General features: G+C 40.1%; 1 protein-coding gene across 1 annotated transcript in view; it reads left to right on the top strand.

Annotated features, from left to right (window-relative positions):
- Positions 1–15,386, top strand: part of LOC119652966 (elongation of very long chain fatty acids protein) — an 83,287-nt gene that overhangs the window by 44,166 nt on the left and 23,735 nt on the right. The gene's annotated exons all lie outside the window — the stretch shown is intronic.

Genomic DNA, 15,386 nt, shown 5'->3' with positions numbered 1-15,386 from the left:
CTTATCTACAAAAAACTCAGATAGCCAGTTTTCGCAAGCCTCTTTTGAGGCGAACTTAGTAGCTGCACTTGGTGCCAGGTCCGGACTATACGGTGGGTCTGATAGGACATCCCATCCGAGCCCCCCGAGCTTATGGCGAGTCATCAAAGATGTGTGAGGCCGAACGTTGTCTTGGTGGAACACAACACCATTCCTATTGACCAATTCTGGCCGCTTCTGGTCAATCGCTTGTTTGAAACGGTCGAGTTGCTCACAGTAAAGGACCGAATTGAGTGTCTGGCCATAGTTGAGCAGCTCATAGTGAATGATTCCCTTCCAATCCCACCAAAAACAAAGCAAAACCTTCCTGGCCGTCAATTCGGGCTTGACAATAGCTTGGGCCGGCTCACCGCGCTTCGACCACGATTTTTTTTGCTTGAGGTTGTAGTACGTGATCCACTTTTCATCACCAGCCACTATCCGCTTCAAAAATGGGTCGAATTCGTTCCGCTTCAGCTGGGCATCGAAGGCGTTGATTCGATCCAAGAGATTTTTTTGCGTCAACTCGTGTGGCCCCCAAACATCCAGCTTTTTTTGGAATCCAATCTTCTACAAATGGTTCCGAACGGTTTTATAGTCTATACCCAGTTCCTGGCCAATCGAGCGAATGCTCACATGCCGGTCTACTTGGATGATTGCGACGAATTTATCGGTTTCTACGATGATTGGCCTACCAGTACGGGGTGTATCTTCGACATCCACTACACCAGAATGAAATCGATCGAACCAACGGTGTGCTGTGCGAATCGTTACAGTATCGGGCCCATAAACTTCACAATTTTTTTCGGCCGCCTCCGTTGAATTTTTACCTCTCAGGTAGTAAAAACGTAAAATATTTTATTTATTGGTTGGTGGACTCCATTTTTGACGCGCTACAACTTGAGCCTGAAACGTACGATCACAATACTGTCAAAGAGACATTTACATTACATAGTGCAGATTGTCGTCTTCAAATCGCTGTATAGTGTGACCCGATGCGATAAGTGCAAGATATATTTAAGTGTCGCCATCTATTGGCAAAATACGACATTTCTTTTTCCCCAACCCAATATTTCGGTGCACGACGGCTTCATTTGTATATTGCTGGTAGTGTATGTGGATTGAGTTTGCCTAGATTTTCATATAATATATGGTGCCTTATGTTGCAGTCAACTTACGCGAAACAGAAAACTTTTATCTACTGTAATTTTGTTAATAAAGGTAGGATGCACATCTAATTTTTCAGTACGGTGCTCTTCACCACGGCCAGTGTTGTCTTTCTGTTACTAAAGTTAACAAACTTAGTTCCCTTTAAATTTCATCACTACTACATTATTTTTTCTCATTTTTCAGTACTTTTCTAGCTCAATAGGAGTTTTTTGTTATCTTTTAACAATAATCGAAACGGTTTGGTACTATTACATTTTGCTAAGTGGCAAAATAACCGAAAATTGAAACTGTAATCCGCGCTATCCGCGTGATGGTTGAGGTGGTAGAAATTCAGCCTCTCAACCCCCGTTGCTCGTCATGCATTTCTATATTTGTTTCGCTGCCTTCAGCTTATCATTTGCATAGCATAGCATAGTGTATGTAGATGCCCTATACTCCACTAAGGATTGAACAGGAAACACTACGTTACGCTGCATGTGGACGCTTCCTGAAATGGATCAAAATTGCTATAAAATCCTGAAGACATTAGCGGTTTCGGTGAATGCAGGCCATCACATCATAAAATATGGTTTTGTTTTATACAAAACTCTACAAACATAAAATAAATCACGTGACGTCATTTGTAATTCCCCGAAAAGCTGGTTCAAATTTGCCACGATAATCGGGAATATGCACAGCACAGAGTCATATAGAGAACATCAGGGCCCTGAGAGAAAACTATGCGGCCCTCTTCTTTATTTTAATAAATTCCCATTCAAAACATCTCAAAAAAATTCCCCCCCGGATGTTGATCTCTTCGATCAAGGATATTGCCTAGTAATACTATGCTTAACTCCCTGCTTTAATTCTGTGTGAATTCTTTAAAAAGTATTGCGTAATGCTAACAAATAATAAGCTATTATCCTGCACGCGAACATATAAGAGAATGTCACTTCGGCAAGCTTATGGGTCAAATGAAGCTCGTCAATATATAACCTCATGAGCTCATACATCGATACCATCGACTTAGCGGGAGCCTGTTTCAGGAGGTCTCAAAAAGTTATATTAAATTATCTTTAAGCATTAAGATAATTAGAATAAAATAGTTAGTATATTATTAAGGATTTTTCTGGGATTATTGTACTGAAGGAGGCAGCAAGAGGCTGCTGGAAAACGTATTCGGGAAAATAAGCGAAAATCATTGACAAAAAGGAGATCAGAATCTGTTTATTTGCTGGGACATAATTACAAAAGTAAATTAATCTTTGCGATTGGAAAATGTCTAGTTCAGAAAAAAGTACCTATATCTTGTAATCATATGTATGATGGGAATTATGTCCTGCTACTACCGTTATTACGCCTATGCATCTTTGTTAAAGGTTCCTGCCGGGATGCTTCAACTGAATCCATTACTTCCCGAGAAGTCTACATCCTCTGGTTTGTTCTGTCCCATGTATTTCTAAGACAATGCATTCATTTTTTTGCGCTAAAAAGTGAAGTTCATCCAATAGACAAGAATGAGTAGTCATTCCGAATTTGAACAACGTTTGCATTCCAAAAGCTTAAGAAAGTCTTTGAGTTAAAACGTAGTCTCCAATCTGCCATTAATTTGGTTTTCCCTTGTCATCGTCGATGTTATCCTTGCTGCTTTGACTGGAAGACACGCAGGCGTTCAGTAGGCAATATCATCACATTTCAAAAACTTTCATTACTTTAATTACCAAAAAGCGGTAGATTTAAAGAAAGAGACTATGTTCTCAGGATAGCGAATCAGGGCATTCTTCCTAATCTTTTACTTTCACTATTTCGTTTGAAACAAGTCGGGAAACCGGAAACTAGACACTTCAGGTATGAAGGGTTTTGTGTATTTTGAGTGTGCACTTGACCCATTAGTATGTGCCACGTAATATATGCACATATTATGTGAAAATATCCAGTGATCATTGACCAGTGATATTGACATTCAAAGCCTTGAATTTGCACAGAAGCGACAGGTGCCTATTATAACTTTGTTAGTAATAGGGCGATTTTCACCAAATTTGGTAGGATCATGCTCTATGATGCAGCCTACATCGCTGCAAAATTTCGTAATGCTAGGATGAACTTAAGGGGGTTTTCCTGCCAAATCATCATCATCATCATCAACGGCGCAACAACCGGTATCCGGTCTAGGCCTGCCTTAATAAGGAACTCCAGACATCCCGGTTTTGCGCCGAGGTCCACCAATTCGATATCCCTAAAAGCTGTCTGGCGTCCTAACCTACGCCATCACTCCATCTTAGGCAGGGTCTGCCTCGTCTTCTTTTTCTACCATAGATATTGCCCTTATAGACTTTCCGGGTGGGATCATCCTCATCCATACGGATTAAGTGACCCGCCCACCGTAACCTATTGAGCCGGATTTTATCCACAACCGGACGGTCATGATATCGCTCATAGATTTCGTCATTGTGTAGGCTACGGAATCGTCCATCCTCATGTAGGGAGCCAAAAATTCTTCGGAGGATTCTTCTCTCGAACGCGGCCAAGTGTTCGCAATTTTTCTTGCTAAGAACGCAAGTTTCCGAGGAATACATGAGGACTGGCAAGATCATAGTCTTGTACAGTAAGAGCTTTGACCCTATGGTGAGACGTTTCGAGCGGAACAGTCTTTGTAAGCTGAAATAGGCTCTGTTGGCTGACAACAACCGTGCGCGGATTTCATCATCGTAGCTGTTATCGGTTGTGATTTTCGACCCTAGATAGGAGAAATTATCAACGGTCTCAAAGTTGTATTCTCCTATCTTTGCGGTTTGATGTTGTTGGTTGATTCGTCTTCGGAGCTGACGTTGCCACCATATATTTTGTCTTGCCTTCATTGATGTGCAGCCCAAGATCTCGCGCCGCCTGCTCAATCTGGATGAAGGCAGTTTGTACGTCTCGGGTGGTTCTTCCCATGATGTCGATATCGTCAGCATAGGCCAGTAGTTGGGTGGACTTAAAGAGGATCGTACCTCTTGCATTCACCTCAGCATCACGGATCACTTTCTGGAGAGCCAGGTTAAAGAGGACGCATGATAGCGCATCCCCTTGTCGTAGACCGTTGTTGATGTCGAATGGTCTTGAGAGTGATCCTGCTGCTTTTATCTGGCCTCGCACATTGGTCAGGGTCAGCCTAGTCAGTCTTATTAATTTCGTCGGGATACCGAATTCTCTCATGGCCGTGTACAGTTTTACCCTGGCTATGCTATCATAGGCGGCTTTAAAGTCGATGAACAGATGGTGCAACTGTTGTCCATATTCCAACAGTTTTTCCATCGCCTGCCGCAGAGAGAAAATCTGATCTGTTGCTGATTTGCCTGGAGTGAAGCCTCTTTGGTATGGGCCAATGATGTTCTGGGCGTATGGGGCTATCCAGCCTAGCAAGATAGTGGAGAATATCTTATAGATGATACTCAGCAACGTGATACCTCTATAATTGCTGCACTGTGTGATATCTCCCTTTTTATGTATGAGACAGATAATGCCTCGTTGGCAATCGTCAGGCATTGATTCGCTGTCCCATACCTTGAGCACAAGTTGATGAACCACTTGGTGTAACTGGTCGCCTCCATATTTAACCAATTCGGCTGTAATTCCATCGGCTCCTGGCGACTTATGATTTTTTAGCCGATGAATTGCACGGACTGTTTCTCCTAAACTCTGTGGTGGCAGTATTTGTCCGTCGTCTTCAGTTGGCAGGACCTCCAACTCGCCGATGTTCTGGTTGTTCAGTAGCTCATCAAAGTACTCAACCCATCGCTCCAATATGCCCATTCTGTCCTGCCAAATACTAAAAATTATATCATAGTAATGTACTATTATTAATTTTATGTGAACAGGTATCGGTACGGAGTGTATTTTGGAACCTAGGCACCATACACTTTTCCACCGAGATCTTTAATTTGATATCCCACATGACTATATTTGGTTAAAAAAATTGTACACCCCCTCCTGCCTGTATGGGGACCCGCCTTAAATTCGATGTAAAAGGATGTAACTCACTATATGCGTGTGTTCACAGTTCCCACCTTTCTTCCAAATCTGATGTCAATCGCTATAACCGTCTCCGTGAAAAATGCGTGTGATGGACAGGCAGACAGTAAACCGATTTGAATAAAGTTTTGTGTTTACACAAAATCTTAAAAAGGAAATGAAAATATTTCGACGTCAACATCAAGTTGATTCTTGTTGCTATATAGGAGCAATTCGTGATGATTGATCGACATCGCCCCTTTATTTATTCATTAAAGAAGCCTTGAAAAAAACTCTAAAATTCACAAAAAAAAAGTTTAACAAGGCACCAAAAATTTAGTTCTCAATATTTTTTAATAATCCTAGTTTGCGCACAGTGTCAAAGTCTGCACGTTAGAATGCCATTTACATTTTTTCTTTAAAATGATCACAGCGCCATCTAGCGTGGCAGCAGAAAGACACCTTTTTTGGAGATAGGTGTATAAGTTGCTCTGTATTTCAACAACGCACGATTTCATCGTACTTGAAAAATTACTACGCATGCTGAAGATATTACTAAATATCTGGTGAAAAATTGGTATTTGTACCTTTATCCAGTTCGTCACAAAAAAATTCTAAACAAGTCGGAATACCGGAAGCTCGTGCTTCGGGTATAAAGGTTTTGTGTTCATCTTATCTAAGAAATTTCAACGCACATTTTTCTACCCGTATACAGCTACAAAACTACGAGACATACGTACATATTACAGCCGTAGATGTTACGCTCACCCTAAACAAAAAAACTGCCTATTTTCGAATACTGTACACATATAGGCACGTATATAAATTGATCATACCCATATTTCCGATTTACTTCTTATATTTATCTGAATTAGGCTCTACCCGCAAAGTTCATTAGCACGCATATACTATATACCTACATACACACATGTCTCGTTGGAATAATTGATATTCATATACAAATGATTAAAGAACTAAAACAAAATAATTCTTTTCCACCCAATTCATACGAACTTACTTCGTTGTGGTATTGACAAATTGATATGTGATGATGACGTCATGCAGGTTGTAGAGTGCACGAAATTCACAAAAAATTGTAAAGTTTTACCCCCTATAACTTTGTTAATAATAGTTGGATTTTCTTCAAACTTGACCAGACTGTGCATTATGTTCTTCATTATACGTATGCCAAATTTTGTACTTCTGGGATGAACATAAGGGGGGTGCCGAGTAAATTTTTAAAATGTGGAAATATACTATTATTAACTTTATTTGTGCAGATATCGGAACCGGATATATTTTGAGGCCTAGATTTCGTAGAGATGCACCACTGAGATTTTTTTCAGATTTTTCGGTTGGATAGGTTCTGAGAACGAGACCTGTTACACTTTTTGGGGGTCATATTTTGAGCCCTCACTCCCCTATGTTTCACCCAATATCAAATATTCCAGTTTCCAGTTTCGAAAAGTACTAATTGAGACCTTTCATTTGATACCCCACATGGCCACATTTTATGAAAAAAAATTTTGCACCCTCCTTTCACATGTATGGGGAGCCCCCCTTAAACTTAACACAAAATGGCGTCAGTTGCTGCATGTAAAGGGAACGGCAGATCACATACTCCTATCAATTTTCGTGACAATCGGTCCAGCCGTTTCCGAATAAATCGGGTGTGACAGACAGACAGACAGACATCGAATCGATTCTAATAAGGTTTTGTTTCACACAAAACCTTAAAAACCGAAAAAAACGACTTTCACAGGGGATGACCCCCTTAAGTGAACCTTAAGTCTAAGCTGTCGAACAAATTGAGAAGGTTTCTCATCTCTAATTTGACGGTCTTCCAGAAGTCGTCGGATCCGCTTGCTTTCCGAGTCCGTGTAGATTTCGATCAAGAGTTGACTTATGAATTGGTGTTTATTTGAGTTGATATAATATTGAAATATACATATTAATTATAGTTATATTTTAAAACTTAAATTCGTTGTTGCACAATTTTATTTTTTTTTAAATTGTCTAATTTTACAATTTATAAGAACGAGGTTCACTGGACCCTTGTACATTTCACATTTCCTATCTCAACTACCGCAAAAAGTATCACCAAAACTTAAACAAGTCGGGAAACCGGAAGCTAGACGCTTCAGGTATGAAAGGTTTTGTGTATTTCTTTTGTAAAGAGATTTGGGTGTGCATTTGTCCCATTAGCATGTAGCACGTAAAATATGCATATATTATGTGGAAATAGCCGCTTTCAAGTGATATTGACATTCATAGTCTTGAATTTGCAGAGGAGCGACAGATTTGACCTAGTATAACTTCGTTAGTAATAGTGCGATTTTCACCAAATTTGGCAGGATCATGATCTATACTGTAGTCTACATTGCTGCAAAAGTTTGTGATTTTAGGGTGAATTTAAGGGGGGTTTTCCTGTCAATTACTAAAAATTATAGTAATATACTATTATTAACTTTATTTGAACAGGTATCGATATGGAGGGTATTTCGGAGCCTAGGCACCATATAGTGGCAGCCCCCTGATTTTTTCCAGATTTTTCGGTTGGGTAGTTCCTGAGAATGGGTTCGTTAAAAAAATGACCACTTTCAACCCCCCGCACTCCCCACCTTTTCAACAAAAGTCAAAACTAAGACCGGCTTCGAAAAGTACTAACCGAGACCTTTAATTTGATACCCAGCATGACTATATTTGATGAAAAAAAAATGTACACCCCCCTTTTGCATGTATGGGGATCCCCCCTTAAATCCATCGTAAAAGGATGTAGCTCACTATATGCGTGAGCGTTCACAGTTCCCACCTTTCTACCAAATTTGGTGTCAATCGCTGTAACCGTCTCCGAGAAAAATGCGTGTGACGGACAGACAGACAGACAGACGGTAAACCGATTTTAATAAGGTTATGTTTTGCAAACAAAACCTTAAAAAAGTATATCAACCCTTATACTTAGTTAATTGATTCACAATTATAGTTTGTAGTTACTTAGAAAATTATTTGTAACATATAGAATCGATTTTAATATGAGCCAATTAAGATGCAATTAGAAAATTTTGATTTCTGTTAATAGCAGAACGATTTGCGCCAAACTTTTCGGTAATGCTCTTCTTATTATGATCTATATGATCATGTAGCTGTAGTTTGTAATATAAGTAATATTTTTTTATAGAAATATTAATGCCTCAATTTATGTCGCGGTGTTCCATTCGCCGTGTCCGTCACTAACAAAATCATTTTCGAAATACCAGCATTTGCACTAGGAGTTCAGCAATAATGAAGGCATAAATTGTCCCCCAAATTTTGCGAACGATGGAAATGGAGTTACAGGTTTCTGTTTAATTATCATAGCTTTTTATTATCTCAATGTGTTCTCATTATTCCGGATACTTTAGTATGACTCGGGCAGCATTTACCTTAAATTATTGTTATCAGCAAACAAATTGCTATCAAATTCCACGAGTTTTAATTACGCTCATGTATCTCGCCTGTATCAAAAATACTGAATAGAAAGGCTATCACATGAATCATTTCATACATCACAATATTAGTCATTCAATTTGTATATCCCAGGAGAATATCGACATACTCGTAAATATGTTGTCAAAAACCCATAGGAAATTACGAGTTTGTGGCACGGGCAACTGTTCTTATCTCGAGTTTTCACTTGCTGATATCAAACGTGCAAAGCTTTGCACTAGTAATTGTAGATAAGCATACGCTGTTTGATTTAAGCTTTTTATTACTCCAGCGCCTGGAATAGCAATAACGTTGGGTTTACCAAGAAATTTCAATTGATTTCAAACTGTTCGTGTTGTGGCAACTTTGTGAGTATTATGCCTTATTACCTTTTGATAGTTGACACCAAATATGTATGTTTTGGTTAATTTTTGGAGAAGTTTTTTTTAAAGAAAACAAAACCTGTCAAATTTATCATCTTAAAAATCTGTCCTTGTGGAAGGGACTACGATATTGTAATTGAATTTTTTGAAAGAGTACATGGAGGTTTGATGAATCACAAACGTCAGTTTAATACGTTGCCTGCATGCGCCGTATATGCTACGGCGCTGAAAGCCTCTTCTCAAGCGCAGACGCCATATGTGCGCCATAGCTATCCTACGCTCTTTTTAAGGTTTTGTGTAAAACAAAACCTTATTAAAATCGATTCAATGTCTGTCTGTTTGTCACACGCATTTTTCTCCAAAACGGCTAAACCGATCCGAACGAAATTCGGTGGACAGATGGGAACTATGAAATCCCACGCATACAGTGAGTGGCATAAATTTAGGTGGAGTTTAAAGGGGGGCTCCCCATACATGCAAAGGGGGATTCAAAATTTCTTTTCACCGGATATAGTTGTGTAGGGTATCAAATGAAAGGTCTCGATTTATACTTTCTGAAACTGACATTAGTTTTGGCATAAATTGCAAAGTGGGTGAGTAAGGAGTCAAAATGTACGCACTTGAAGTGAGACAGGACTCATTTTCGGAAACTACCCAACCTAAAAATCCGAAAAAAATCAGGATGGTGTGCCTAGATGAAACCTAGGCCTCAAAATATGTTCCATTCCGATATCTGCTCAAATAAACTTACTAATAGTATATTACTACTTTTTAGAAATTTACTGAAAAACCCCCCTTAAATTCATCCTAGGACTTCCGAACTTTGTACCAGGATAGGGGACAATATTTCGTATATACGTGCTAAATTTCATGGAAATCAGGCAATTAACGCCAAAGTTATAGCAGTTCAAACTTAGCAATTTCGAGCGAGTTTACTGCTTCCAAAGCCATGCAAATCGGATGCTGACGTCATAATTACCCGGAATAATTGGCATTCGCGTGGAATATTAAAGTCACATTTATCTAATCTATTTATCTGCAGCCCTTTTTAAGGTTTTGTGTAAAACACTTATGTAAAATCTAATGTTCGAGAGATGTCCCATGCCGTATCTGCTCAAAAAATTTACTAATAGTATATTATCAACTTTTAGAAATAGACTAAAACACTCCCCTTAGGTTCATCCTAAGTGTACTAAATTTTGCACCGACATAGAAGACAGCCTCGTGCATACACATGCCAGGTTTCATGAAAATCCAACTATTAGTGGGAAAGTTATAGCAGTTCAAACTTATCAATTTCGTGCTAATTAACAGCATTCTAAGCCATACAAATAAGATTCTGACGTCATAATTAACGAGAGTAATTGAAATTCGAGTAAAATATCAAAATTCCATTCAAGAAGAATCTAATTCTCCCTAGCCCTTTTTTAAATTTGATGTTCGTTAAATTGTTTTCATTCGCTAATAATATTAAACTGAGAGCGTGAAGTGTATGAGATTGACTATTATCAACACAGGGCTTTGCATCAAATGATTTATTTAAATCGCTTTCTAGAAAATAGAGGGCAATGGAATTTTTAGCTATATTACACGGAGCTGTCGCGCATTCGTCGCTCCTCACATCTTTTTCTTTTTCTTCAGCCTTCAGTTCACAAGCGGGGTCGGCTCGTGATGATCGGTTTCGTCATTTTATTTTATCAAATGCCTAATCAGGATGTAATCGCGATACCTTTAAATCCCCATCCAGCATATCAAACCACCATTGTTTTGGCCGGCTTTTTGGTTGCTTACCATTGCTTTCGATGTTCTGATCAATACTGGTTGTTGAATTCTCGTTAGCGTGAGTTACGTGACCACACCATCGAAAACGCCTCTCTTGCAGTTTTTCCACGATCGATGCAAACTCATATCGATCGCGGATATTCTCATTTCAGACGTAATCGAAACGTGTCACGCCACCAGTGCAATGCAACATCTTCGTCCCCATTACCGCAAGACGCCGTCCATTGTCCTTTATAGTCGGCCAACACTCAGAACTATAGAGAGCGGCAGACGGACGACATTGCAGTAAATTTTAGATTTGGGACGTGCGCTGATACGTCGATCACAAAGAACATCAGTTGGGGAATCCCACTTCATCCAGGTTGCATTAATGCGTGAAACAATTTCATTACGCAGTTCTCCATTGGCTGATAGCGTTGACTCGAGATTTTTAAATCGCTGAGTTCTGGCAATGGCAGTAACCAATGGAGAACTACGTTATGCTCCTCACATAGGGAAACACAAAACCTTTTATACCTGAAGCGTCAAGCTTCCGGTTTCCCGACTTGTTTATATTTGATGTTGGTTAAATTGTTGGCATTTGCTAATAATATTAAACTCAGAGTGTGAAGCGTATGAGGTTGACTATTTCAATACAGGGCTTTCCATCAAATGATTTATTTAAATTACTTTCTAAAAAATAGATGCCAATAGAATTTTTAACTATGTGACACGAAACTGTCAAGCTCATCGCTCCTCGCATGTTCTTCTTTTTCTTCAGCCTTCAGTTCACAAGCGGGGTCGGCTCGTCGTGATCGGTTTCGTCATTTTATTTCATCAAATGCCTGATCAGGATGTAATCGCGAGACCTTCAAATTCCCATCCACGCCGTTCATTGAGAGCGACAGACGGACGACATTGCAGTAAATTTTAGATTTGGGACGTGCGCCGATACGTCGATCACAAAGAACACTAGTTGCGGAATGTCACTTCATCCAGGTGGCGTTAATGCTTGAAACATTTCATTACGCAGTTCTCCATTGGCTGGTAGCATTGACTCGAGATATTTAAATCGCTCAGTTCTTTCAATGGCAGTAATCTGCCCCTCCAGATATTTAAATCGCTGAGTTCTGGCAATGGTGGTATCCTGCCCAGAACTGAGCGATTTAAATATCTCGGGTCAATGCTATAAACCAATGGAGAACTACGTTATGCTCCTCACATAGGGAAACACAAAACCTTTTATACCTGAAGCGTCAAGCTTCCGGTTTCCCGACTTGTTGTAGATAAAGAACGGGCAGTAGTACTCTTTCAGGTATCCGTGAATTAGTTTCATTTGAAAAATCGTATTAAAGGAATAAATATTGAATAATACATTTATAATAATGATAATCGTTGGTTCAACAATGCATATTGGATCAGGGCCTTGAAGTGTGCTAGAGCACTTCATTCAATAATACATTCATACCAACTTAAATCGAAACCGAACTGTTACGCTTATCACTGCCCGCAGTCAACGGGTTGAAACTGCTCTAAACATCTTGCAAATAGTTTTAATATTTAGGTGATGCTTACATCGAAAACGACTCGTTTAATCTATCGAACTAATGTGCAATATGCAAAAAACGCATTCCTTTTTTAGAATAAAACAGCACTGATAATGATTAAACTCTGACAGACCCATTATCATAGATCAAAATTCAAGAGGGATGAATCAGTGTAAATCAAACCTTAAGGTGAATAAGACAATCAGAGGATCAGCAATATTCAATCAAATTTTCGCCTTTCAGTGGAAAACTATTTGATCCCTATGTAAATTATGTAACATTCTCTATGAATTACTAACCTGCTAACTTTCAATAATGATAATGGCTTTAGATCGGAAATGAAGATCTCGGGAGAAGGAACAGCAGGAGTTCAGTTGTTAATAAAAACAGATAGGCCAAACAAAATAGAGACTATTTAATTGATTATAGTTTATTTTTGGATAAAAGGCATATTACAAAACATTAATTGTTTTCTTGCCCAGCCAATAACTTTTCTTTGTTTATCAAACATTACGAATGAATCTTAATGTTGAGGATTAATTCCATGTGGTTAAATATGAGAATCTCGAATTAATTTGCGTGCGTATGCTGCATATCTAAAAATTAAATTTGATGATCTTTTCGCATTGACTGTACGGAATGTTCATCCTATCTTCCAAATTAAAGCCATCGGTAAACAATTGCTACATACAAATTCCGGAAATTTAGTGAGAGGCGAGATTAAATTTCAAGAAGGTAATTTAACCTAGGTATAAAAGCATATGGTAAGATATGAATTTACTTAGTGCAAAAATATAGTATCTATTTAACATAAATAAGTCGGTTGTTAGATTTATTTCCGTTGACATTGAAGGTCGAAAGCAATTTGAAAATATCGTTGAAATCTCTGTCTATGAATAATGATGAAATAAGTTCACATTTAAGGTTTTGTATAAAACAAAATGTGGGGTTACAAATAAAAGGCCTCGATTAGTACTTTCCGAAGGAAGTTGAAAATGCGAGAAGTGCGAGGGTCATAAAGTTATCACTTCTTTCACGGACACAGATTACTGCAGGTTATTGCAGATTACTCATCGAGGAAGCTATCACCGCACCTGGCAGTTAGGGGTAAAATGCACTACCAACAATGTGGACAAGGAGAATTTTAAGGTCCGGTGCAAATAACCGGCGGGAATTATCTGACTTAATGACTGGGTGGGGCTCCCGTAATGGACAGCACGGCATCGAAACCGCTAGTCGTGGGGCGGTTCGACATCTAGGCGCAACGACGACCAGGAGCATTGTTCCGCCTGCTGCAGCTGTTTCGTCACAATCTGTGGCGACCATTTCAGTAGATTCGCGTAGGTAGCAGATGGAGTGGACTGAAGAAATAAACCTCTTCATCATGCCCTCCTTCTACGAAATAACGTGCACCAGAGGTTCGTCGAGCGTTTCCCGCAATTCGCGCACGAGACTGTGCAGCGTGTCGCAAACCAGTACCGCTTTATTATTCGCAGTCACACCATCTCGGCCATCATCAGGGAGCGTATTCGGCTTGAGGTTATCGCGGAAACTGGTGACCAAGGTTCAATGGGGGCAGAGACGGAGGCAACAACATCATGCCGCACTACAGGCAACAATTTTATCATAGTACTCACCGAAGCACTTTTCTCCACCGTCCAGCTGAGATTCGAGACGAACTCCAAAGAGCGTATAAAATTCTCGGAAATGGATCCTTTGCATAGACCAAGTATTTCCAGCCTCCATGTATCTTCAGCAACTCTGAGAATTCTATCTCAAATCAATGGTGAGATTGTATTTCGGCTGTGTTTGACATGTCGCTGCTGCAACTACAATCATACTTGTGTATTGTGGTGCAATTACTGCTGTCAGAATGCACGGTCAGAAATTCGCTTTCCCGTTATTTTTTCAGCTTTTCCAGGTCTCTCAACGAATCCCAACAGAGAGTCCAGACCGTACAATTTTCGGTGACGCAAGTGAAAGAATACTGGGGTGGACTTTGGGGGTTACCCGCCCAGCATGGTAAGCATACTGAGTCGATCACCGGCGAAAGCATCCGCCATGCCACAACGTCTGGCATGAATTCTGCGGATGTTACCGAAGAGGAAGTTCGACAAGTCATAAACAGCTCGAAGAACTGGAGGGGCTCAGGTCTAGATCGGGTGCAGAACTTTTGATACAAAAAGTTTACCACTATACATGGTCGGTTGGCACACAGTATAAATGAGGTCATGAGTCAGCCGGAGGAATTTCCACCTCTCCTCACTGCAGGCATTACCTACCGGCTCATATACCGAGGGGCATCTTCCAAGGGGATTCGTTGAGTCCCCTTTGATTTTGCATGGCATTGAACCCCTTTTCATGGCTACTGAATGATGCTAAAAGGCTGTGCAAACCGACCTACTTGATGTACTTAGATTACATCAAGCTGTGTGCTGGTGCTGACGACCACCTTAGTAGTCTGTTGTGAATAGTAGACATGTTCAGCTGTGATATTCGAATGGAATTTGGATTAGACAAGTGTTGAAGCTATGACCGAGACAGACTTCTACAAGTACCTGGGAATTTTGCAAGGAACCCATGCTCGAGTTGGTGATCTGAAGGATGCTCTGCTTTCCGAATTTCAGCGACGTGTAAAGTTGTTGCTGAAATCGCATCTCTCGGGAAAGAATAAAATAAGTGCATTGAATATATTCACTATCCCTTCACTTGCTTATGCATTCGGAATATTGCCGTGGACGAAGACCGATCTGCAAAACGTCCGGCGGTGGATGTGGACCTAAATTCCGAATGCAACATCCAAACTCTGCTGTCGCGCGGATGAACCTGCCTCGTGGCATCGGAGCTAGGGGAGTGGTTGACGTCGTAGCACAACAACATTGCCAAGTCGACTCGCTGCACGCTTATTTTTACAGGAAAGAGCACGCGAGTCTCTTGCATGCGGCTGTCTGTAAAGCAGACTGTGGACTGACTACTTGAAGGATCGGTCTTTCAATCCTTTGAGTGGGGTGAAGACAGACCAGGAGCGGATCGATGAATGGAAGTCGAAGGCAATGCACGGTAAACACGT

This window comes from Hermetia illucens, chromosome 3 (genome assembly GCF_905115235.1).
Source record: "Hermetia illucens chromosome 3, iHerIll2.2.curated.20191125, whole genome shotgun sequence".
NCBI classification, from domain to species: Eukaryota; Metazoa; Arthropoda; class Insecta; order Diptera; family Stratiomyidae; genus Hermetia; species Hermetia illucens.
The sequence above is the reverse complement of the archived record's forward strand: the minus strand, read 5'-3'. Positions and strand labels throughout refer to the sequence as shown.